We start from the raw sequence: 24,388 nt of genomic DNA on the forward strand, positions 1-24,388 counted from the left end.
ATCCACGACGTAACAGTGACATAAAAAAGAGTGGGAATTCGGCGTTCATTTGCTTTCTTTCTTTCTTTTTTTGACAAAAATACTTGCGCCAAATTAACTGAAAGAATGCTTCATCTATGTGAGCTTGTTTAGACATTGTGTCCTCTTAAATGTACCAAGGCAATGTGGCATACAAGGGGGACCCTGAGATTGATATGTGCATTCTATGTCGTACTATAATGTAAACAACGGATTGATATGCACTTTAATATGTACCGTGTAAGCCAATCCTCGCTACGAAAGCACTCTTGTTCTCCGTCCCTATCGGAACGCGACCATCGCGCGACATTGAACCAAACCACCGACCGTTCGCTTATCAGCGTATCGCCATGGCCTTCAAGTCTCCGCGGTGGATGCGTATATACTGTTGAAACAGAAGCGGCATGATGAGTCAACCCTCCGTGCGGCCCCGGTCCGACGATACAGCTGCCCACTGAGCTTTTCTCGGAAACTCGCAGTCTCGGCCGCTTCGATATCGCTCTCTCATTCGCTTCGCTCGCCGCTTGGTCTTATTTCTCGCAGACAGCGGCGTCCGCGAGAAAGCGGCGCTCGTCCAACTTTAGCTTTCGCGACATTTGGGCTGCAATGGAATGGGCGGCCGTCTCCGTGGATCGCGTACTCTGTCCTCGCTGTTAGTCCCCCCTCCCCCCCCCCTCTCTCTCTCTCTCTGGTTTCTGGTTGGGGCCCGAATTCTGTCCCGCGCAGCGATAATAGAGCGCATTTAAGATGATCGAAAGTCTGAAAGCAGGGCAGGGTTTCCGCGAAGGCAGAACGTTCTCATCGGCAATGGCATAGGAGTGGCCGTAAAGTACAAAAGAATCGAAAAACCCGAGGGGGGAGGCGAACGGGGCAATATTGAAGTCGGCGAAGGGGAGCGAAAATGACTGCCTAATGGCCTCATTCGGACGCATCATCTTCTGGCGCCGCGCCGTAAAGTGTCGTATACAGAAGGAATAATCGGCAACGAGTTCTGGAGGACAGAATGAAATGGCGCAAGTGAAAATAGTTGAGAAGAAAATGTATAAACCATTGCGGCGGGTGGTGGGGGACGGCATGGCTGCTGCTCGAAGCTCTCTGTTAACGACTTGTGCAATATGCGCTCGGGATTCCCCCCCCCCCGCCTTCTTTTTTCATTCCGGCGCTCGGCGCTTTCGACTGTCTTGAATGCGGCCTCATCATCACTGATTGGGTCTTCCAGAGCTGCTGTACATGATAAAGCGTCGCAGTGATGCAGCCGAATGCGCAGTTTTTTATCGGGGCACATTTCGTCCTCGGCCGGGGTTATCGCTCACCCGCGCTCGGAATGTGTCAGGCGGCATCACGCAGCGCACGGATCCGTGTGTTTACTCGCTGCAAGTGACGTTTGAAGAATTTCGACAGCGGACTGCCGGAATGCGGGTTTCGTCGGCCTCTGCGTGTATTCCAGCCTGTTTGCAATCCACTTTATACCAGCACAATAGGAATAGTATATTACAATATAAACATCGGCTATATATTGTCAAACTTATTTGTTCGCTTGTTTGTTTTTTCTTTACTGCAAGGACACTCAGCCGCCGCGGTGGTACAATGCTTACGGTGCTCGGCTGCTGACCTGAAAGGCGCAGGTTCCATCCAGGCTACTGCGTTCGCGTTTCGATAAAGGCGATGCTAGTGGTCTGCGTTAAGGTCAAATAAAGCAATATTATTAAATTAATAAAACAATAGATTTACGTCCACGTTAAGGAACCCCAGATGGTCGAAATTTCCGTAGCATTTCACTGTACGGCGTACCTCATAATCATGCCGTGGTTTTGGCTCGTAACACCGCAGAAATTATTATTATTATTATTATTATTATTATTATTATTATTATTATTATTATTATTATTATTATTATTATTATTATTACTATTATTATTATTACAAAGACACTGCAGTGTCCTTGTAAGCTCTACGTTCAGATTTTGTTTCACGCTCATAGTGGTCGCATACGCCAATGATTGTGACTGCAAGCGTGATTCACTCTAAACAGGTGCGGTGTATTGTTGCTTGATCGGAGTAATCTAACAGCTGTTTTTTTTTTTCTTTTATATTCGAGAGGGCGACTGTGTTCATGGAACATAGGACACATAATTTCATCGTGAACAAATTTGAAATCTTATAGTCTGGTCTTTGTCTCAAGACACAGCCGCCCGAGCTTGCAGCACACCTGACTTTGACCGGGCTCTGTGAACACTCATTTCAAGACGTTCTTAATAATGTAACGGTGCACTTCTAAGGAATTCAAAAGCCCTCATGACAGCAGGAGATGCCCGGCTATGGGAAAACCTGATCAAACTTTCATTTCGCCGACGCAGCCGATCGTTTGTTCTTCCGCAGTTCAGTGCAGTCGCGTTCTGACCCAAAGAAGAAAAAAATAACAACGCACAAACTCGGCATTCGCGCAAGAAAGTCTTTCCGCGGGCGCGGATAGCCTGGAAGGCCGTGCGGTTTGTGTGATGCCGCCAGCCGGCGGTTGTCGTATCGATGCCTCTTATATTTATATCTGTAGGAGGTGTTGGTCGTGCACCTCTGTCTCGGCTGATTCCTTTACCGGCCCCAGCATACGTGACCGATCCGGCGGGTGCGGCTCTCCGCGCCCTTCCCGCAGATGCGCCCGGATGTATACGTGCCCGAACGCAAGGCCGCTCGTAATCATATCGGCGGCAATGTTAAAACGCTCGCTTGTGCCATATTGTGCAGGCCTTGCCGCCTGGATCTGAAGGAGGCAAAGAACGCGGTAGCCTGTGCGTGTACGGCGACTGCAGCAGCGCACGGCGTTCTCCGACCTCGCAAAGACGGATCTATATTTAACCGCCGTCTTCTCGCCATCGTGCTGTGTGCGCACACTGTGGGCCCACTCACACGCGCACTCGGTTCGGAAGCCATCTGTGAGCGTCTCGCGTCATCGGTTGCGGCCGTCCGGCTCGATTTCCCTGCTAAGCATGCGGAGGCCGCTTCCGGGTGGTATACGCGGCCGAGCATACATTGCGTCCTCTCCGTGCCTACGCGACAGGCGCCTGCGCGCTTTAGTGCGTGCTCTTGTCTGAGAATTCGGGATTTTATGGCGTGCAACCGTCTCTACAGCACGTGGCGCCGTTCCTATTCGTTTTCTGTCCGTGCCTCTAAAACCCGTGGCGCCTCGGTTTGTTTGCCGAAAGCAAGGGGATGCGGTATACGGCCTTCGATGGCACTGTGCCACGGTGCACGAGGTAGTTTTAAACGAACAGCGTATAGGTAAACCAAGCGATAACGGCTCGGTGTTGTATACGATGTGTAACAGCTGAAAGTCGGTCACCTCTCTCCAAGTTGTCGTTTGAACCGGGGCTGCCGCTGCATGCTTCCGTCCGCTCTGCGTGGCTGCCACAACGGCTCACTCTACGTTGTCACACTCTCCTTGCGTCATCTTTTAGTCCAGACTCGCCATCGTCACGTTTAACGTGATCGAATAAATGGCAGATCATTATAACTCTAAAGCCCGAGGCTTCGTGCTGCGTACCGGCAAGAGTGTGCAATTAATATGATCCACGCTCATCAACACGCGGAGCGCCTCTGATGTTTAATGTCATTGCAGGAAAGAGCTGGAACGAACATGCTTACCTAGCTCCGTTCTGCCAGTTATGCAGCCTGGTACGCAGCCCAACCGACACTCTTACACGACGATGCATTCGGCGTGTACGTACCTGAAAGGCCTGATTTGGTTGTATAGTTCTTAGCTTGTTGCACAGGCCACGTGCATATTAAAAATGATTGACTTTCACGCACACCAAATGACTAATCGCTAACCTTTATGCGGATCTGAATGAAGATCGTGCACGTCACAAGGACAACAAAGCAAGACACGGGTGTTCGTATCGAAAAGGCGCTTGTCGTGCTCGATATAATTAGCTCCTCTCTCGTCTACTCCCTCTTTTCATGACGTCCCTCACACCGCCCATACACACGTGTGGGCCGTGTCATTGACATTGTGCTCATGTATGGCTTGCCTGGAAACCGGCAATTGGTCTCTTGTTCCGGGTCCTCCCCAGGGCCGGCGTGTCCCTCGGAGCCTGCCTCGCGCTTTTGAAAAGCCCAATCTGGCCGCCCTTATCGCGCCCATTCTGCCAAGTTCGAGGCAAGGCATTAATCGGGAGCCGTCTCTATATCGCTCTGTTTCCGTTAGTCCCGTCCGGCGCACGGGACGAGAGAATATTCCTTCAATTGACCCGGGAGACAAAAGCGGAGGGGTGGCTTGCTTCCGTCGGCAGCAGCAGCGGCTGATTGGCTTCGAGATGGCCTGGCTTTGATCGTGGCCTGGCTTTGATCGTGGCCCCCTTTCTGGCTCAATCAGCGCGGGCCCCCGGCGAAACCCGGGTGCGCGTGCCGGCGTCCAACATGGCTGTCTCGTGGCAGCGACCTCTATTAATAGCCGCCCTGCCGGCTCGGGTTGGCCCCGTGCGTCGCGCGCGCGTCTCGACCGTGAACTTGCGCTCGTCTTTATTTATGGATTCCCCTACCCAGTACAAGCCCGCTCGCGCTTTTTACGTCTTCCCGTCGGTCGGGAGCAGCGGCCCCCGACCGCTGTCTGCGAAGCCAAACAGCAAAGCGAGCGTCTGGTCCGACCGCCCCTGATGCGTGTATACCGTGTACGCTGCCGGTTCGCGCAAGCCATGGCGCACGCCGTCGATTAAGCGCCTCGTCTTGCAAGATGTCTGGGCAGCGCAGCAGCGGTTATCCGTGTGATGTACGCCAATGCATCTGGCAGATGGGAACAGGCGCTGTATACATTTGACTCGCTTTGTAGTCGGTCTGCGAAGCTTGCGTGCGAAGCTACTTCATTTGCGTTATCGCAAGACGTGGTCTGCGGTCGAAGCAAGGGACTCGAATGAAGAACTCGTTCATACATTGCGTTTGATTCGGCTTTTCTTATGCAGATTGGGTTTTCCCCTTGCGGCTACCATTCGCGGCACCGCAGCAGCGACGACGACGCAATTGTGCGGAACCTCATTCTATTTTTTATTGCTTTTTACGCATTCGTAACAGCTCTGTATACGATGTGACGGAGCCGAAGCAGTCTTGCTCTGGTTTCGAGTGAGGGCGCGCGAAGAGGTGGTGGCGGGGAATCCGGAGTTTGTGGCGCGTGATTAGACTTTTTCTCCAGCGTCGCGGCGGGGGCCCTGGTGCGCCGCCATGGTAATTCTTGTTCAGCGTAATAGCATTATGCAAACACGGACTTCGCTGTGGACAAGGCATCTTTTAAAGTGCGAGCCAGTTCACGGCGACTACTAATGAACAGACTGCTAATGAAGCTTTTCGGCAACGCACGCGCAAATATCGCCACTGCGCCCTTCCTTGGACAGACTTAAAACGAAGCCGGTTAGCGGCACCTGCTCCCGCTCGGCCTTTGCCGCACTCGGCGATATGGGCGAAGCGCTTTCTGCGTAACTCTTCTCAGCCAGTTCATCAGCCTCTGAGGTGGGGCAATTTGTGTGAACGGGGCTCGCTTCGATGTTTCGTAAGCCGTTCAGAAACTTGGCGACTCAGGTCTTGGAATAGCCATTTTATACCCCCACTGTACATCATTTGGGCGTATAGCGTTGTATCGAAATTCACAGGGAACAGTCCTTCTTTGTAATTCGCCGATTTTACAGCAGGTAGCGATTCTTAGTGGCAGGTGAAGAGGCGCCTCCAGTCTGGTCAACGCGTTGTTGGATATTGCACTTATAGAAGGCTGGAGAATGCTCACAGTTTGCTGCTGAATTCGCGACAGGTCGATATTTTAACCGTATCACTCGCTTAGTGACCGATTTTACAGTGCATTAGAGATATCTTTTGCGCACTCAGTAACTGCAGTCTGTAACTTCCTCATCCATCCATAACATTTGGCTACACTTTAGGATAGATGTACTCTTTTTGCTGTCTTTCTCGGCAAACTGGGGTTCAAAGATACAAAATAAAAAAAAAAAAAAACATAAGGAAGTCGAAGTTTATGGTTATTCCAAAACAAAAGCAGTTGGAGCCTTCTGTTTTACGGGCGTTCTATATGGCCTTCAAGGTTATGGAAAGACATTCAATTCACTTGATAGATCATCATTCATCGACCTATTACATGGTCAAGGAGTAGATGGCATGCGCTTTAATGGCTTATTAAAAAGATATAAATATACTCCACAACTAACAGAATTCTTTACCTGTGAAATTAAAAAAAAAAGCAGGTTAAGAAAATAGTCAGACAAGGAGACAAAGTCGCAAGAAACAAAGATGCCCGATCTGGAAAGAATACGTGTAATATCTCAATCTGTCGTTTGCAGATGGCACAGATTCTCATGTTCAGAGAGGCTGGAGACTGCTATACAAAATGACTGACGACCTTGACCGGTAAAGCCTTGTGTACGCAAAGAGCTGACGTGAAGATAACAGTCTGTCCAGGGAACAAGAGATGGTGATTGGCGTATAGTAAACTGCTCGAAACTACAGACAGGGGCACGCTTATTTAGGTCAGGTATTCACAAGAGGACCCGGTTCACGAGAAGGGATATTTAGGACGAACAAAAGTGGGTTGTATCGAGCGCGCTTCCAAGTAATTTACAAAATATCCTCGCAAGGAAACTCGTGCACAACCGGTTCGTTCCACCAGTATACTAACATATGCAGCGCAATCTTGGAAGATCACAAAGAAACCCGAGAAGAAGCTTCCGACCGAGCAGCGAGCGATGGAGCGGAGCATGACGGGTGTGTAACGTTGAGAGAGAGGGCAAAACAGTAGCGTGGATTAGCGAGCAAACCGTTGTAGCTGATTGTCTAGTTGAGATTAAGAGGAGGGAGGGGAGATGGGTTGGTCACGTTATATACGTGAAAAAGATAACCGGCAGAGAGTTGCAGAACGGGTACCACGGTCGCGGACGGCGGATCTGGAATGAGGTGGCGTGACAAACAATGAGGCAATTGGCCGGGCGTATAGGATGGAGTCAGCTGACGCAACGTACGAGTAATTGGAGACAAGACAGAGGGCTTCGTCCTCAGTGGGGATAAAATAGGATGACGGTCATTACGAAAGCGCAGCGACTTTCCGTAATCGACCGCGTATAGCTGTTGACGATGTCTGGTAACATTGTTTCTCGTGCGCGCATTGATGTCGTTCTTATTTTACTACTTTTAACAATCATTGTACTGAAGGGTTAGATAAACCTTCGGATATCTTGCAGTTAAAAAAAGAATCATATTCAATTAATATATTACATACACGTGCGAGAAAAGCTGGCGACGCGTGGCCACCGGCCGTTTTTTCTGTGCATTCCCAATTCCTTGAGTTTGGTTGACTGCTTCTTGTCATTTTAGTCATCTATATGTCATCACCATCGCCTTCTCAGTTTTAGGTGTTCCAAAGCCAACGTTATCTGGTATTTATCTTTTTTTCCTGCGTCAACAATGCTGCCTTTTGCGCAACATATCCTTTGTGACTTTAAGCCTCTTCTGCAATAATCGTTGGGGTTTTACGTCCCAAAACCACGATATGGTTATGAGGGACGCCGTAGGGGAGGACTCCGGAAATTTGACCATGTGGTGTTCCTTAAAGTACACCTAAACCTAAGTACACGGCCCTCAAGCAAATGAAAGACGTCAGGTCCTTGCTACTCTAGATCACCTAAACGGAAACACCTTCACCATCAGCAAGATATGGGGAGTCGGGGACCGTGGGTCTGCGCATCACAGTTGCAAAAAGCAACGAAAGCGCTGCTACAATTTCTTAGGGCTACCGGGCTGATTGACCATCCGTGATGTCAAGCACGGAACTGTTACTACGCCGGCGGCAACAGTGGCATTTCTCTTCTCTCGAACTGTTCCCCTTCCCTAGTGCAGGGTAGCGAGCCGGGCTCAGTGGTGGTTAACCTCACGGCCCTCCTTTTATGCCTATCCTTCTCCTCTGTTCTTTCTTGTGATGGTTATAACTGGTTTTAACTCGGGGAAAAAAAAAAAAACGGCAGCGTATATTTTCATGTTTCTCGTTTTTGAATCTAGCTCTCTCTCCCCAGACAACGCAAAGGCATCCTAGGGACATCCAAATGACATCCCTTTTGGGAGTTCGGGACATCCAAAAGACGTCCCACACAAGGTGGAAAAACATCCAGAGTGATACAAAAAAAGACCTTTTTGGGATGTCCCAAAACTGCATGCGTGTGGGATGTTATTGGGACATGTGGCCACTTTTTACTGCAGGATTATTTCAAAAGGGCGGGACATCTGCTCCCATAACATGTTAACTTGCTTCATCGCGCTCGACCACCCCCTACCTGAGAGAGCCAGTTACCTCTCCAGGAAAGCATATTCCTCGTCCAATCAACCCACTTTTTTTTTCACATAGATAACTAGATAACTTAAAACCAAGTCATGTGTTCAGAAACCAAGCAACATGCATGGAACATCAAGTGACCAGCAAAAATGATTTATTGCCTCACTATTATATGGCACTACAATCATGCCGAGAAGGACAGAGAACTTGGTATTGATGAGCGTGTAGTCTAAGGTGCACACTTTCGAGTGGAGGGCCTTCCATGGCGTCCAGCAAAAGGGCTTGCAGAGGCAGCTGAGGACAACAAAAACAAAGCCTGCATGTATGTATATGTACTGCACACAACATGCATGAAAATGGTGAACAACAGGAACATAGCATGACTATATTGTCTTATGTCTCCTGAGACCTCATTCCAGATGCACAAGTGCCTGCTTTTACTTATTGCTTTGTCAACACTAGAATCATGAGAACTCTGTATTTATGAGCATCACATCTGGGGTGCACGCTTTCAAACGCAGAGCATTCCAGCTGGCGTCCAACAGCAGGGCTCGCAGAGGCAGCTGAGAACAAAAACAAAGCCTTAATGTACATGTCCATACTGCACACACAAACGCACAAAGATGGTGCACAACGGGGATATAGCATGCCTATTTTGTCCTGTGTGTGTGTTAAGAGGTTAAAGGGACCGACAACCAACTTTTATGGTACCTATTTTCTTTAACGCGACAGAAAGCTTACCAGTCAGAGTGTATAATCAAGGAATGGTGATGTGGAAAATGCCGTGAAACATTTGTAATTCGAATTTTTCTATCTGCGATGGATATGAAGTCGTATACACACGTGACAAGACATGATGCAAACAGTGAGCGTGACAGCGGTTCGTGTTCGAGCGCGGCGGTTTACTGCGTGTGTGTGTACTCGCGCGCATGCGCTGCGGCTCGACATGGTCCACTGGCTACCGCGAAGGCAGCGCCGTTACTTGTCACCATGCAACTCTTTTTACCTCATAAGCAGCACAGAACAGAGCGGGGATGGATAGTAATATACATACTAATATTTTTAGGACCAATAATGGCACACATGACGGTATCAGACTACGTGACTTTGTACAGCAAAGTGATCAACTCCGCAATCCAGCTTCAAGGCTCTTGCGATAGGTTGCACAAAATGCCTTTTTTTTTGTTACTTTTAAACACAATTTAGAGATATAAATCCTACTCACAGCGCGAAAAGGATGCTGGAATATGTCAGTGTATAGCGCGGTCTTTCCATTTCTGACAGGATCTAATCACAAGTTCTGGACAGTTGTCGGTCCCTTCTCCTTTAAGCCTGGTTCATACTGAAGTGCTTGTAAACAACAATGCACAATTTTACTTATTGCTTTACCAACGAAATTCATGCCAGGAATGACAAAGGAATTGGTATTTACGAGCATGACGTCCAAGGTGCACGCGTTTAAACACAGAGCCTCCCAGCTGTTGTCCAGGAGCGGGGTTCGCAGAGGCAGCTGAGGAAAAAAAAACAAATCCTTCATGTATATGCATATCCACTGCAAGCACAAATATGCATGAAAGTGGCCCACAAAACAAACATAGCACAACTGTGTTGTTGCATGTCTGCTAGTTTAAGAGGAGTAAAACCTGCTTCATAATTACTTGCTCATAAGCAGAAATTTCTCCTTTTAGCTTACTCTAATTATGTCGGTTACGACTTTCGCATTTACAAGCATGAAGTCTAAGCTGCACGTTTTCCGTCTCGTAACCTGCATGCCTATGTCCAGGAAGCTGAGCACATTCTATGTTTTTACCGGTAGGCAAAGGTGCAGACATCTGGGGTAAAGGTGCACACCAGGGGCACCACTACTAGAAGCAGCTGAAAAAAAAGAAAAAAGATCATGTAATATGTGTACACAGCTAGCACATGCAAAAAGAATATCATTGAGCAATAGTGCATATCACAAATGTGCTACATTTGTTTGGAAGTAAAACCTACTTGACAAACAGTGTAGCCCACTCTGTTTGTCAAGTAGGTTGTGTGAAACTACTTGACTGCTGGTAAAGGATGAAAACAACATGCACTGAAAAAAGGCGGAGGTATCGGGAAGCCAGACAAGGTGCCAATTGCTAATATGCACCAAGTGACTGAGCAACAGGTTCTGCTGCTTCATAGAGATGTAGCAGAAACACCAACATACATTTTTCAGTTTCTTGTTTCAGTAAGGCAAAAATCATGATCATAATCACAAACGATACGGTATATACCAGTACAAAGCTGGGCTGTGCCCTTTTCTTCTGATAACCGGCTAACTGATGGCCAGCAGCAGGACTCACACCTGCAACTGAATAAAAGAATAGCAAGAATATGCGCTGTTTTGAACATAAGTTCTGGCTTTTCTTACAAATGGTGTCATAATGAGAGCAAAAAATTTGGTACTGGGCATAAACTGAGGGCAAGCCAGTCTTGTGTGCAGCAATGCTTAATTCATGTCCACAGCCCACTACAAGTGGTTAAACTTGACACATGCATTTGACCATTCCAATTTTTTTTACGTTTATGTCAGTTGCCGTGGAAAACATGTACAACAAACCTTTGAAGTTTTTTTCTTTGTCGTCCAGGACTTCTGATCGTTCTCCACGGCACTACGCACGCGCCGGCTTGCAGTTATTCGAGGCAGATCAGCCATGCGTTCCACGATCGCGGTGTCAATCTACACACGTGGCCGACAACAACAACATATCAACATTGTGAGCTTAACAGTTTCTGCGGAAGATAAACCAAATCGCTTCACAAATAAAACTTACTCCCACGTGCCATTCTTGCTGCGAGGGTCCAGTTCAGCGTACGCCAACCTGCGCGCGGTGGGGAGCCAAAGAAGAAAGTGCTAAGAACGTGCTGATTGCAGTAATCCAGGCATGTCAAGTACTTACCGAAGAGGTGGAAAAACGTTGAAATCGGCAAGATCTTGCAACCAGGCAAACACCTACGGCATGCGCGCTTGTGATTTTTCGACGAAACGTCACGGATCAAACACCTAAAAACGAGGCCAACGAAGAGTCTGATCTATCCGAACTCCAAACACGCCGGGCGCCATGATGGCGATGGCAATGTCTGCGCAGTGCTCGCAGCAAATCCTCCACTATTTGAGCAGGTGTTGGCTCGCAGTAAGCGCAATTAAAGAACAATTGCGTATTAAACCTAAGAAAGAAAACAATAAAATAACAATATTTCATTCAATTCTTCTAAAGTTAATATGTCGGTGTTTTTATAAATACGACACCACCACACCACCGCTCGTGCGTTGCGGCCGCCGTTCTCTGATCTTTCACGAAAAGCACGGCGTGCGTGGCGCGAGTACGTGCGCCGTACCGCTGTACCGCCTTTACCAAGTGCAACACTTGCTCACGCAGACAGCAATCGATCCCTCGTCCTCATAACGGCGCGACATTTAGAAAGAAACAAAAAAAAAAAAAACGAACACTTTCACAAAAAACGCGGATATATTGTTTTTCATGTGCGTGTAGATATGCAATTGTGCACGCGCGCCAACCATGCTCTCCGGCGGAGTTGCTGTTTCTGATTGTTTAGGATCGCCAATTTTCAACACGGTAGCTTATTTCACCGCTAACTTGAAGTCCCAATCAGATCCTACAAGGGATGTTTTAGGAATGATCCCTATGCACATGTCTAAAGGACATCCTAAAAACCACCTTGTTGGGATGTGGGACGTTTGGACTTTTTTGGGAAGTCCCTGGGATGTAGTGTGTTGTCTGGGTCTCTCTTTTCGTCGCCCGAACGATGACGCATAGTGGACGCGGGGGGCTGCAAACACTCGCTATGCAACTAGCGAGCTTCTGCGACGGCCATCTGCATGAGAAACGAATGTTTGGCGGCCGTGACTCAGCCCGGAGGGAGGGACGCGTTTGTTTCGTCCTGCCGAGTGGCTTTTCTTCTTCGGAGGCCGCGTGTTCTCCTCCCGCCCCCTTTCCGGCCGAGCCTCCACGTGCGGCCATGTGTGCGGAAGACCCATAGAATTCCGGACAGGTGGGAGAGACCTCCGCTGACCTTGGCGGGTTATCAAGGACACGATGTGGTTGCGCAACGTGTTGCGCGGTCACGATGAAAAAGGGTAGGGGGGCGGGCGATTTCCTTTTTTTTTTTTTTTTTCGGCCCTCTGTAATGACGTGTCAAGACCCTCTTCTCACCTCTCAACCCTTTCTCTAACCCTACCTTTTCTATGTTTCTCAAATGATCCTTCAAATACCGTCTATCCTGCTCGGTTTGGGTCGGCTCTTTCCGACGGAATCCTTTGGTCTCTGAAAAGGCATATCGAGGCAGAATAAAGAAAAAGCGGGGCAAATAGGCAATGGGAGGGGGGCAAAGATTGCGTGTGGATCGAGCAATGGAGTCGGCGACAGTGAGTGCTGCAGAATCAGAAGCGCGGATGATTGCTTGCGATTTCTTTCAGGAGGGGAACGGTGTATTTTTTTGTTTGTTTGCATTCGCGAAGATTGCGTCGCTTCTTTGGCTGCGCGAGTCATCGACCGAGTCCGAAATGACGCCGTGGGCCGCGCCTTCTGAGAATCCAGCAAGTTGGTACACAATCGCCTGCACTTCTTCCGCCGCCGCTTCGATTCCCCCCCCCCCCTCACGCTGTTTTCCTTTCGCATTTGCTCTCCACCTCTGGTGCATTGCTTTCTTTTCTTTTAATGTCGAAAAAGTCTTCGGTCCTTTCCATTGCTCGGGGGCGAAGTCTAGCGAGTACAATTTGAGTTCATACACTATATAACGCGCGGGTCGCCACTGGCTGCCGAGAACAAGCTGTGTAAAGCTGGCTCACTCGATCGGTCTCATTCTTGCTTTCTTGTCATTTTTCTGCCAGGTATTTGATCTCGATGAAGATAAAAGAAAAAGATTAACAATTTTGAATTTGCAACGTGTCGTCATTTGCTCTTTCTCATAGTCCCAACTGACCTACATACGACAAGCTGGAATGCACTTTGGATAGTGCTAGCAGGCATACCATTTTCAGCTGAGCGTACACATGTCGTTGTGCCGCTGAGCATGATGTCCAGGGTTCGCTTCCCGGCATTGTTGAAATGAGAGCGGACTGCGGAAACGGGGATTCCACCATTCAGGCGTCCCTCATAACCTGTGTGCATATATGGTAGGCCTGGAACATACACCATATGCGATATGGAGCCGTGAACGTAAATTGGGGCGAGGTGAAAATAAAGTGCTGTCGATTGTTTTGCAACGCTGCGAAATCGCTGCTAGTATTACGGTAGACGTATGTACAGTTTTTATGTGACGCCTGCACATTTACTCGATTCATGTTGGAGCAAGCGTCGCTTTCAGACGTCGCTCGCATAGCGAGGATCGCGTGCTGCTGGACCAGCGCGCATCGTTTTCCGATTCGCGAGTGGTTGCTCGGCGATCCAGGCTGAATCATTTCGCGAACTTTTGTGAACAGGCAGCCATGGCTGTGCGCATTTCGCTGACCAATGAGCATTCGGGCCAGGGCCAGGGTCCTGCTTTAAAAATGGACCCGCGTCCGGTCCTAAGGCGGCCTCTGGCGTGTGATGGAGCGCAGCCCATCTCTAAGAGATCTGACTCCCCCTCATTTTTTTTCCCCCAAGCCCTCCAAGCGCCCGCTCGCGTACTGCGAAATAAACCCGAGTACAGCAGCCCGAAAACGGGCGCACAGAGCTCGTAGCACATAAAGGGCCCGTCCGGTTCTTCTCTCGATATTGCCAAGCATCTCTCCCGCCTCGGGGAGTGCTGTCATTTCAAGATGGCGGGGTATCCCGATGCTTTTCTCCGCATGTGCTGCTGTTTGGCGCTGCTATCCTTCCTTTTTTTTTCTGTTTCAATCGTACTCGATTTGCCTTTTGTTTCCTTCCTGGGGCTGTGACTAGGGGTTCCACGATTGCGTCGGCGTCTCCCAGCATCGTCGGCACTCGTCTGCCCCGAGACGTCTCTGCCGTTTGCGCTCGAGCCGACTGCGTTGGCGAGAGGTGCTTTCCACCATCCTTCCTTCCTCTTCCACCACCTTAGATTTATTCATTTATATTCTTATTTTATTTTCTCGACCCCCTTCTCGGTGCTCTTTGAAAATGTACTCGAGGAAAGAAGTGTAAACAAATTTTATATGTCACTATTCGCGCCTGCGTCGCCGAGCGCTGAAGGGGGCGCATAATCGTGTGACCGGGTCTACGTTGCATCGCCATCTTTGCTTTTGTTTGCGCGCGTTTCTTGCTGCTCCGACCTCTCTCTCCGTCCGCGTGTTGCTGCCGTTCTCGATAACGCGCGCGCGCGCGCCCTCTTGCCTGCGTGCTGGGCCCTATCGTGAGACCCTTTTGAAAGCGTCTCCAGACGCTCTCCCGAGTGCTGCCCTCTGTTTACTGCTGCTGCCGCCTGCGTCGTCGTTTATATATATATATATATATATATATATATATATATATATATATATATATATATATATATATATATATATATATATATATATATATATATATATATATATATATATATATATATATATATTTTTTTTCTTACATCACTCGGCCGCTTGCTGGTGGGCGATAAGAAAGAGATAGGCGCGCGTAAGAAACCTTCACTGTTTCACGACCTCGAGATTCTTGTTTTTCATTGCACTTTGCTGCGTGGGAGGAGCGCGAGGTGCTTGGGGGAAGGGCGCGACTAAAATGGCGTAGCTGTATGCTCCCCCCCCCCCCCCCCCCCCTGCCCTCCGTTTTTATCCTTAGTTCCTCTCTTAACGTCTATTTTTCCTCGGCAAACTCTGTTGTCCCCTTTTCTTCATTTGTTCTTTTATTTGTTGGGCTAGTCACTTTACGTAAGGGGCCTTTGAGGTTGCCTCAGTGCAGTTGTGGTTCGAGGGAGTCATGCTATTATTCTTGGGGGGACCAGAGGAACGCTATTGAAGATGGGGAAGGAATGCGGAGGACTCCGTTGTGATGCAAATATTTTCTCTTTCACGTCAACCGGTGCAAAAGAGCTGAGAGGTGGGGGAACGCAGGATAGAAGAAGCAGGCAAAAAGAAGCCCCATCGTCCCTTGTGTTGGCCCCGCCAAAGAGAGTGCGGGTGATCGTCCGAGAAGAGGAAATAAGGGCGTCTTTCGGGTCGACCGAGAAGAGAATGTCGGAAGCGGCCTCTCGTTCCTTGTGACAATGTTCGATGGGTGCTCTATAGGCAGACTATCAGACGCGGGGGAGGGGTGCGCTTTCGAACTGAAAATGCCACCTATATGCGCGCGCACAAACGTCCCTGTATAGGTTCCCAAGCGCAGAACGCAATTCCTGAGCCATGCTTTGTTCGCAGTCTAGGCATCAAAGCTTTGCTTGCTGGTTTGCTTCGCTGCTTGTTTGCGTCAATATATACTCTTGACCTCTTGATTATTCTCATCCGCGTTTCGTTGGGAGAAAAACCATACCGTAAAACGTAGCGGATGTGTTGCGTGACGCTGAATCGTCGGTTTCAGCCGCATCCCTTAGGTGCCTGCGAGGGATTGATCCCGATAGGAATTTGTGCGTCGAACAGCCCGATTGCCATCTATTCAAATGTTTACTTCGCGTAGTTCGCCATGTCGATTAACAGAGTGAGTGTTTGAATTTTTCCTGACTACGGGCAGAAATAGTTAAAGGGTCTCCCTCCCCCCCCCCCCTTTCTTTCTGTTTTGAAACAATCGGCAGTAAACCGTGCACACTTTCTTCCTCTTTTCCCAGTGAAGAGTAGCAGGCAAGACTGCTGCGTTTAATTATGCTAGATGCTGATGTTTCATGAAAACTTTTTGCTTCCTTCGTATACGTGGGAGACGCCCGCTACGCGCTGAGCGCGTCCTGCAGGACAAAGTTTTTTCCAATCCTATCCAAAATCCTTCGTATACACGGCTATCCCACCCTCCTCCCCGATCCCTATCGAAATAAAGTTTCTTTCTCTCCCTTACTCCCTCCCCTCGTCTCTCTTTCTCTCTCCTTCGCTCCCTCGCTCCCGCAAGGAATGGGGTCATCATATGCGGCTTCATTCCTAACCGTTTCCACTGGTGAACGCTGTCACAGTGTTTCCTTCGCCTCAAGAGGCTCAAGTATGTCGGAAAGTTAAAGCCGAAGTTACTCGGCTGCTTCGAGCAGCATATCGGGACAGTTTTTAATGTTTGTGCTGCCACAGATTCCTGACATGACACCCGGAGGGCGGGCTGTCCCCCAGCCCCCCCCCCCCTTTTTTTTTTCTCTGTGCCCTCGCGCCCTCCTCCGAACGCGATGCAAACGCTAGTCTAGAAACGGGGTCTCGTCTCTGCGTCGCATAGGCTTTCGTCCGACGCACAGCGCCCAGCCAAGGAGGGTCCCGCTGTGCCGCCGCACGCCTTATAAGGAACACGACGCATCGCTTAATTACGCGCTCAGGCATTACAGTTCGCGCTGCGGGGACGACCAAAGCGGATGGCGCCAATTTCATACATCGCCGTGTATTGTACCCTCGGCTGCCGACCCCTTCGTTCGCTCGCCGCGCCGCTTGGAACCGTCTACGTTTTGGTGTTTTTCAGTCCAGAGGCGGCCTGCTTCCGGTCCGTGGCGCGGCAGCAGCTGTTGCTGCTCGATTTGCGCCTCGCTGCTCGAGCTTACGGAAGCTCCTTAAGCGAATTAAAACCCATTTCCCGATTGCCCTTAATCTCTCAAATGACACGATGGAACCCCCTTCCGCCCTCTTCCGCGTTAGGGCTTGCGTGCTGTCGCCACCAAGTGCGATGCCTACTCCCAAGAGGCGCCTCCAATTTTTCCAGAGCGTCGAGCATTTTTTTACGAACACTTTTTTCAAGGCCTCAACGCGTTCGTTTGTTGTTTGTTTGTTTTCGTTAATGCACCTGCATCGTCCAGCACCTGTCAGTGGGGCGACGCCGAACGTAGTATGTACTCAGTTTGACTTCGTTCGCACTACCCAAAGTCCGAGTCATCTTGACACCAGGCTTTTTTAGCGTCTAATGACTGGTCCAACGATCCTATAGCCATGGTGGAATTATCTTACAAATTAATTTCCGGAGTATTACGTGCCGTAGCCATGATACGATTATGAGGAACGCCGTATGGGGGGACTTCGGATTAATTTCGACCGCGCGGGCTTCTTTAACATGCACCTAAATGTAAGTTTACAGGTGTTCTTGCATTTCTCCCGCATTGAAATTGGGAATCGAACCCGCGACCACGAGCCATTACTTAACGAGACCTTTTAAATAGCTTGTGAGTGTATGTATACGTTCGCATCCAACATGTCTAGCATTTCCGAGGTTATCGGGATCCTCCATGACTTTTGCCGTGATATCAGCATACCCAGTCTTCAGTAATGTCAATGTTCTTCTTCCACGGCTCATTTCTCGCAGCCAAAATTTGATTTTCGCAAGGCAGTGTACATTTAATTCACTACGCAATTGTCCAACTACCATTATTTCCAAAAGGCAACGCGTACCCTCCAGGGGTTGCCGTGGAACACATAAATTTTAATGAATTAATTCTATGACACCGACTTTCCTCATTTCTACACCTGGATCTATTGTTTTCTTACGCTGAAGTACTTTTATACATTCTGTCGAACCAATCATCGCTGATGGAATTTTTTGTGCCGCTGTCGCCCAGGCAAGCGCGTTAATGAGTCAGTTGTGTCTCTACTCACCGCACACTTCTCGAGTGTTAACTAAAAGGCAAGGCACTACTCTAACTTTAAATGCGAGGGCCACAACGAATAATGTAATACCGAGTGCGAGAACTGTGATGTTGCTAACTTCTTTACTGTGCTGGGTGGGCGGGTGGAACAAAAAGCGTGCAACTACGTGTGTGCAGCATTATTGTAAGTTTAAAATGGAGAGAGAGAGAAAGAGGCAGTGCTATTTGCTTCCTGCATCTTAATGCTATTTCGAACAAATACGGGAGAATTTTCTGTCGTCTTTTCTAATGCCGTGTCTGTCTGGGTTTGTTCGGTGGCATTGGAGGACAGAAAGTCCCAGACTCATTTTGGAATCCCTTTTGGTAGGGTGTACTGATGGCAGCTCTTTCCGTGGTGCCGGGTGCAGAACAGCGCGCTTTAAAAACCGTCTCGGCCTTCGGCCGTAAGTTCGACCTCGAGGGCTGCAAAAGTACGCGTAAGGCGTCTTGGAAGTAGTCGTAGTAGTCGTAGTCGTAGTATTTGCACTGCGGCAACGAGCGCGGCTTGAGAAAGAAGGAACAGAGAACGAGTGGCGTTAATTTATGCACCCGGCCCTGTGTCTGCCGTCGCTGCGCTTGGCTCGTTGCGGCCGCTCTTGCATGTAAAGCGGCAGTGGCATCCGCCTTTGGCGCACGCTTCTCTATAGCTCGACGCGTTCCAACTCGAGCGAAGAGTTAATTTAGACGGGCGCATCGGGACCGGGGGGGGGGGGGGGGGGGGGGGGGAGTAAGAACACGTCGGATATATGCGAATGCATCGGCTCGGATAGCAGCGGTACTGATGTGTTCGGCAGGCGGCGCGTTTAAGGAAAGTACGGGCAGGCCGCTGTTGTGTACACTCATTACAAGGGCGCCTGGTTGATACTGAAGAATGGCTTTCTCCTGAGAATAAGGCTTCGATGAAGGCGTGTTGCTGTGGCGTTGTTCCATTTTTCTGCGCTGAATATTTTTTAACACGAAAGTGTTTTATGTCGGGGACCACCAAGATTTCATGACGTATTTCCGTTACGGAAATACGTCACCAAAATGAGCGCCATCAAATGGAAAAGAAAAAACTATAAGAAAAGCTCCATTGACAGGAGTCGAACCCATCACCTCTCGGTCCGCGGCAATGGCTGGCGGGCGTTTATCCCACTGAGCTACCGCCAAACACACAACGGAGGCTACATGAACGCGCATTTTATCTTTCACGCTTTCCTCTCACAGTACTCCTGCATGGATGGATGGATGGATGGATGCTATGAGCGTCCCCTTTAAAACGGGGTGGTGAAATGTGTGCCACCAGGCTCGAAAAACAAAACAAAAAAAACGCGTCGTTGCTGCGACCGTCCCATTCGGCGCGCTTCCAATAGAAGTGTAAAATTTCGTTTAAAGGGGTATGACACGACTATTTTCAGTTTGCGTCAAATGGAAGGTCAAGCCCTCAAGAGCCCTGAAAAGGTTGTGCTATGCGCGAGTGCGCCCTGAAAAAGTAATTACAGTATGTTTTTAAAAGCTAGTTTCGGGTCCTGTACCCTGACGTCACAACACGGTATGAGCTTCTAGTCACGTGCTCGCACAATATATAGTGACGTTTCCACGCACAAGCGGCCATTTTGGAAGTTTTGATGACGTACAAGCGGCCATCTATGAAGTTTCGGTACCTAACGTCATCACAACGAGCCAGACTGCTGCGTGAAGTCACCAGAATTTGTACCTGACGTCAAGCTAGTGTCGATGTCAGTAGGTGCGCCACGGAAAAAATGACTTTAATATGAAATTTAAATATCTTATCAGCATTTGCTGAGCTTCATATAGTTGCCCAGAGCCGCCTCTGCATACAGGAGATATGTATGGCAGAGTAAACTCGCCTTCGAAAAAAGGTGTCAGTACCCCTTTAACACAACGCGAGGTGGTGGCTTCAGCCCAAGCCTCGCTCATAGCGTCCATCCATATCGAAAAATAGCTCTCCGGCGCTTGCCTGGCTGCCACACCGCGTTCCCCGCTCGCCCTGTAGGAATTAACTGCCAGGCTAGAGGGAAGACACAACGCGCGTAGCGTTTCTCTTCGCGTTTCACGGCGCTTTGGAGGAGTGTATACTGAGTATCAGTGTTTATTATGCGCTTGCTGATGCCATCTGTGCGTGGGATTCACCATATGCGGTGTCCACGTGTATGTTAAGAACTTCGGCTACCGCAAAGGTTAAATCATGATCATGGGCGTTCTGGGTACGGAGATGTGCCAGTCAACGTCAGTGCGTGCACATCAGGCGGTGCTGCATCTGCCAAACAACAACAGACACTATGCAAGCTCTGATATACCAATGCACTAAAGCAATCAACTACTTCTCTGACGACACGTTTTACTTTCGTGTTGTACCGATTCCTATGACAGAGGGATCAACCGTCTTCTTTTACACAGAGGACGACAGAGAGCTTGTCTCGTTTGTCGGTTGTCACCATGCTTGTACCTTTTAACTTCGCCGACCTAATTGAGCAAAAAAGTAAGTTCTTCGCAACGATGCCTCTGAAGAATGATTCTTCGGAAGCACGAGACCGCGGGTTTGATTCTTACTGTAACGGCGATTGCATTAATTTGATAGTGGGGCGAAGTGAAAAAGAAAAAAGAAAGAAACGCCCGCTTACGACGTAAATTTGTATGCAGGTTAGATGATAACAATAAAACTTTAACCCGATACCTCCGCCAGGTGCCCATGCAGCTTTCGATCGCTAAGCCACCATCAGTTATGTCTGTATTCTTGTGTACGATGGCAAGCTCCGGTGAGTGTGTCAAAAAGGTAGTTGCGTAATACTTCTGATGCAAACTCATATTTTGTCTCTATGACTGGGCGCAACTGCATGCAAAAAGTAAGCGAGCGTAAAGAACTGCTTGAACTGACTGAACTTTGCTTGCTTTGCGAAATACTATGGTTAATGGCTCTTACGAACATTAAGACAAGTCGATGGTCGAATAAATTTTATATTCGTTCTCCAGTAGTTGCCTATGCTGGGCACTTAATATTCCTTCCCTTCACTTAACCTGTACTTTCGTATGTTTTTTTCTCAAAAATATTGCGCTTTTTCTCTCCATGAAATGTACCGTTTGAACGATGGTGTACGCAGCAGCGTTGTCCCGTATCGAGACGATAAATCTCCATCTCTCTCTTTTTTTTTTTTTAAGTTCTCTAAGAAGCTTCTTGGGCCGTTCATATACGATGTACATACATATTTACTGCATCGCCATACCGGCCACGAGCATGTGGTATACATTTATTCTGTCTCCTTGGCTATCGTGGGTGCGCTCTTATATGATATTTCTTTTTAACGACACGTGGATGACCAGAAATTTTCACCTGCCCTCGTACGCGCAATTATATATACCAACCAGCTGCCCGCGCGTCGAGTGCTCTGTACGCGGTGAACGGAAACACGAAGATCGTCGGTTTTGTTTTTGATCGAGACGGAAAGAGGTCTGGCCAAGCTGCCTGTCCCTTTTGGCAATGAAAATTTGAGAAGCCTGCCGCTTCAGTGGCGCTTGAGATCGCGTTAGGAATGCAAAAGCGAAGCCCGTCCTTTTTCTTTTTCCTGGCGCTAACCTGAGCCGCTTTCTGTTTTGCTTTGGAGGTGTTTCTCCGCTACTCGTTTTTTTTTTTTTTCCGTCTCATCTCAAGGTCCCCGCAGAGCTGATTTCGGGCAGTGTAAAGTGAATGCGCCAGTGTATGGGGCGATGCCTGCGGTCGGGTTGGCTCTTTATTTTCTTTCCGTCTCAACGGTTCTTTGTTTTTGTACGTTTGGCTCTGCTGCGCACGTCGATGAGGTATATGCGTCCCTTGCTGCATATGGTGCCAAATCCCATGAATGATTCATGTCTTTCGCGATTGGGTAGATGCGCGCCTTGCCGCTGGATGGGCCGAAGGAAACGGTGGGCAAGCGAGCTGGCCGCCGCTTGTCCTACAGCCACGCATACGGCGCGCGCGCATACGCCCAGTATACCGGCCGTATATCGCTGTCGAGGAACCGCTTTCTATTGTTTCTTTTCTTTTATTTCTTTAACTTTCACTCTTTTGCTACAGTCGGGAGATTTTGGCGGTACTTTGTTCCGGACTCTCCTGTTGATCGCCTGCGTAGGAATCATAATAAAAGGTGCGCAAAGGACACGCTCCAGTTCACTGCGATGATCTCGAGGGTTACGCATATATTCACATCTGGGCTGGTATGCGCACCATCGCGAGTCAGATAATGCTTCGTTATTAAGTTTTCTAAACTTATGATCGAAAGTTCGTGTTTACTGGTGTTATCACGACAAACACAAGTAACGCCGGTATCTGCAGTGGGATTTTTTGTCTCGTCCAGAGGAAGCTCTTTCTACCGCCTGAATGTATCTGCACTTTTCCGGATAGCTTTGAGTGCATGTCTCTCTCTCTCTCTCTGTTTACATACATATGCGAAATAACTATTCCGTTTTGGAAGTTAGCCAATGGAGGGGCTTTCGTGCTTACGCTTTATGCCGGTGGTCTTTGTGTGCGCGCACACACATGGGAGTTCGTGTCTTCGCTGGGATTGCGCAATCGCGCTGCGAAGAAAGGACGCTGCCAGCGCACGGCCGTGTGGAAGATAAAGGCTCGGCGGTTTCGTCTATTTACTTGTTTATTTATTTACGCTCGGAACTCGCAAGCCGGACCGAGCCTCGCGGAAATCGAAGGTGCGGCGGGAGCGCTCCGCTTCAGGGCCGCTTGAATCACGCTGGTGCGCGGGCCTCCATCGTGACTCGGAGCCACGCGAAGACGTGCTCGGTGCCAGAGCACGGAGACCCTCCGGCCGGGGATCGGATATGGCGTTGCCGGGATGAAGATTCGTGCTCGGGGTTTCCCTGCGGTGTCGTCATCCTTCTTTATTTCCGCGCCCCGTCAGCGGCAGCTGGGTGGGAATGCCCGAGCCTCGGCGATGCTCACCCGACCCCGGGCCCGCGGCGTGACTCAGAGTTTGGTCTCTTCTCTCGGCGCGGCCTATTCTCCCAGTTATTGGCGCGTGGTGACGGCGTACGTACCTGCGCCCCTCGGCGGTGCGGGATAGGCCGCCCGCTGCTGTTGCTGTTGCGCCTACATGTATACTTTACCGATGCACCTGTCTGCGTGAAATGGCACTCGGCCTCCGGCTGCTTTTGCTCTTCTTCCGGGTCTCGCCAGAGAGGTTGACCCGTCCTTTCGTTATACCGCGTGTCGCGAAACCGGCTCTTGTATTGCACGCGCTTGAACGCGATAAAAGGCCTTGTCAATCGGTAGCTCGCTGCCGGTTGACGAGATTGTTGACCCTGTGCGTATATACGATGCTTCATCGATCAATGTGTCGTGGTCGTACGAATGAAGTTGTCAGGCGCTGATAAAAAGGTACTTTACCTCTCAACTCGGCATGTGACTTTGGCATCAGCGATATGGCGGCCGGCCAGCTTGGCGATCGGCGGTATTAATCACCGTCACAGTAGTGCCATTCACACGCGCACCCATTGCGTAAACACGCACCGGAGAACACACGCGAGCTGGGTATAGGTTAGGGCGTCTGTATGAAGGGTTTTCAGACGAAATGAAAGCCAATTTTTCGCGAGGGAAAACCTCTGCAGTATATCATCCTTGTGAAGTGGAAAGCGTGCAATAAGCTTGTACGTTTGGAACCATGCACGGCAGGTGCGGTAGCGTCGGCCTCTGCAGCCAAATGTGACATTTCTCAGAACAGGCCTATCGCAAGCTCCTTCCGGTACTTTCGTTTTGGATATTAAACGCCTGCGTGCCCTACTTTCTTTTATATTTTGGATGAGCGCTTAACATTCGATTCTGTAATGACAGAGGCGCGAAATTTTTTTTAACATGCAAATTCAGTCGACGTACGCATGGCAGAGGTTGAATTTAGGCTACACAAAATTCGTCGCTCCCCTGACAACGGTCGCAGCGAAATTGAATCTGCATGGCTCTTAGCGTTAAGGCATTACCATGATGGCGAGGACGACGACGTAAAGATAATTCAAGGATGTAAATGCGCCTGCGGCATTTGATAACGCATTTTTTAAGAGCCCCCTGGTTTGGGCTCCATGCGTATGCATATTTTCTTCAATCAGCGAGCTTCAGTTTTAGTTTGGCTCGTCACTGATTCGTCCTGCGCCGCTTCAGCTGTGACAGGGCTCGCTAATATCCGTCGCTGTCGCTTGCCGGCAGTGATAAGACTCGCTCGTAACCCGGCGACCGCGCCACGCGAGCTTGCGCAGCCGCGGACTTTATGACAAAAGTTTTTACACGCCCATGCGTGGTGCCTTCGTTGCTCCCAAGTTTTATGGCGCCAGCATTTCCCGAGCGTTTCGTATATACGTTCCTGCCAT

General features: G+C 49.2%; 1 protein-coding gene and 1 long non-coding RNA gene across 4 annotated transcripts in view; one reads left to right on the plus strand and one right to left on the minus strand.

The window, feature by feature from the left end:
* The window catches only part of LOC119378938 (Krueppel-like factor 6), a 366,644-nt gene that overhangs the window by 185,076 nt on the left and 157,180 nt on the right, over positions 1–24,388 (plus strand). The gene's annotated exons all lie outside the window — the stretch shown is intronic.
* Positions 8,464–11,654, minus strand: LOC125756823 (uncharacterized). 3 transcript variants are annotated; one of them, XR_007414787.1, is made up of 5 exons: positions 11,257–11,654; positions 11,131–11,210; positions 10,917–11,036; positions 9,759–9,836; positions 8,464–8,620 (listed from the first exon to the last, which is right to left on the minus strand). It is a non-coding gene; the product is annotated as an uncharacterized LOC125756823 (long non-coding RNA). The 3 variants fall into 3 exon arrangements; XR_007414786.1 differs by having other exon boundaries at positions 11,131–11,178; positions 11,257–11,648; XR_007414785.1 differs by having other exon boundaries at positions 11,131–11,647.

The sequence above is a fragment of the Rhipicephalus sanguineus genome, chromosome 1 (assembly GCF_013339695.2).
Source record: "Rhipicephalus sanguineus isolate Rsan-2018 chromosome 1, BIME_Rsan_1.4, whole genome shotgun sequence".
NCBI classification, from domain to species: domain Eukaryota; kingdom Metazoa; phylum Arthropoda; class Arachnida; order Ixodida; family Ixodidae; genus Rhipicephalus; species Rhipicephalus sanguineus.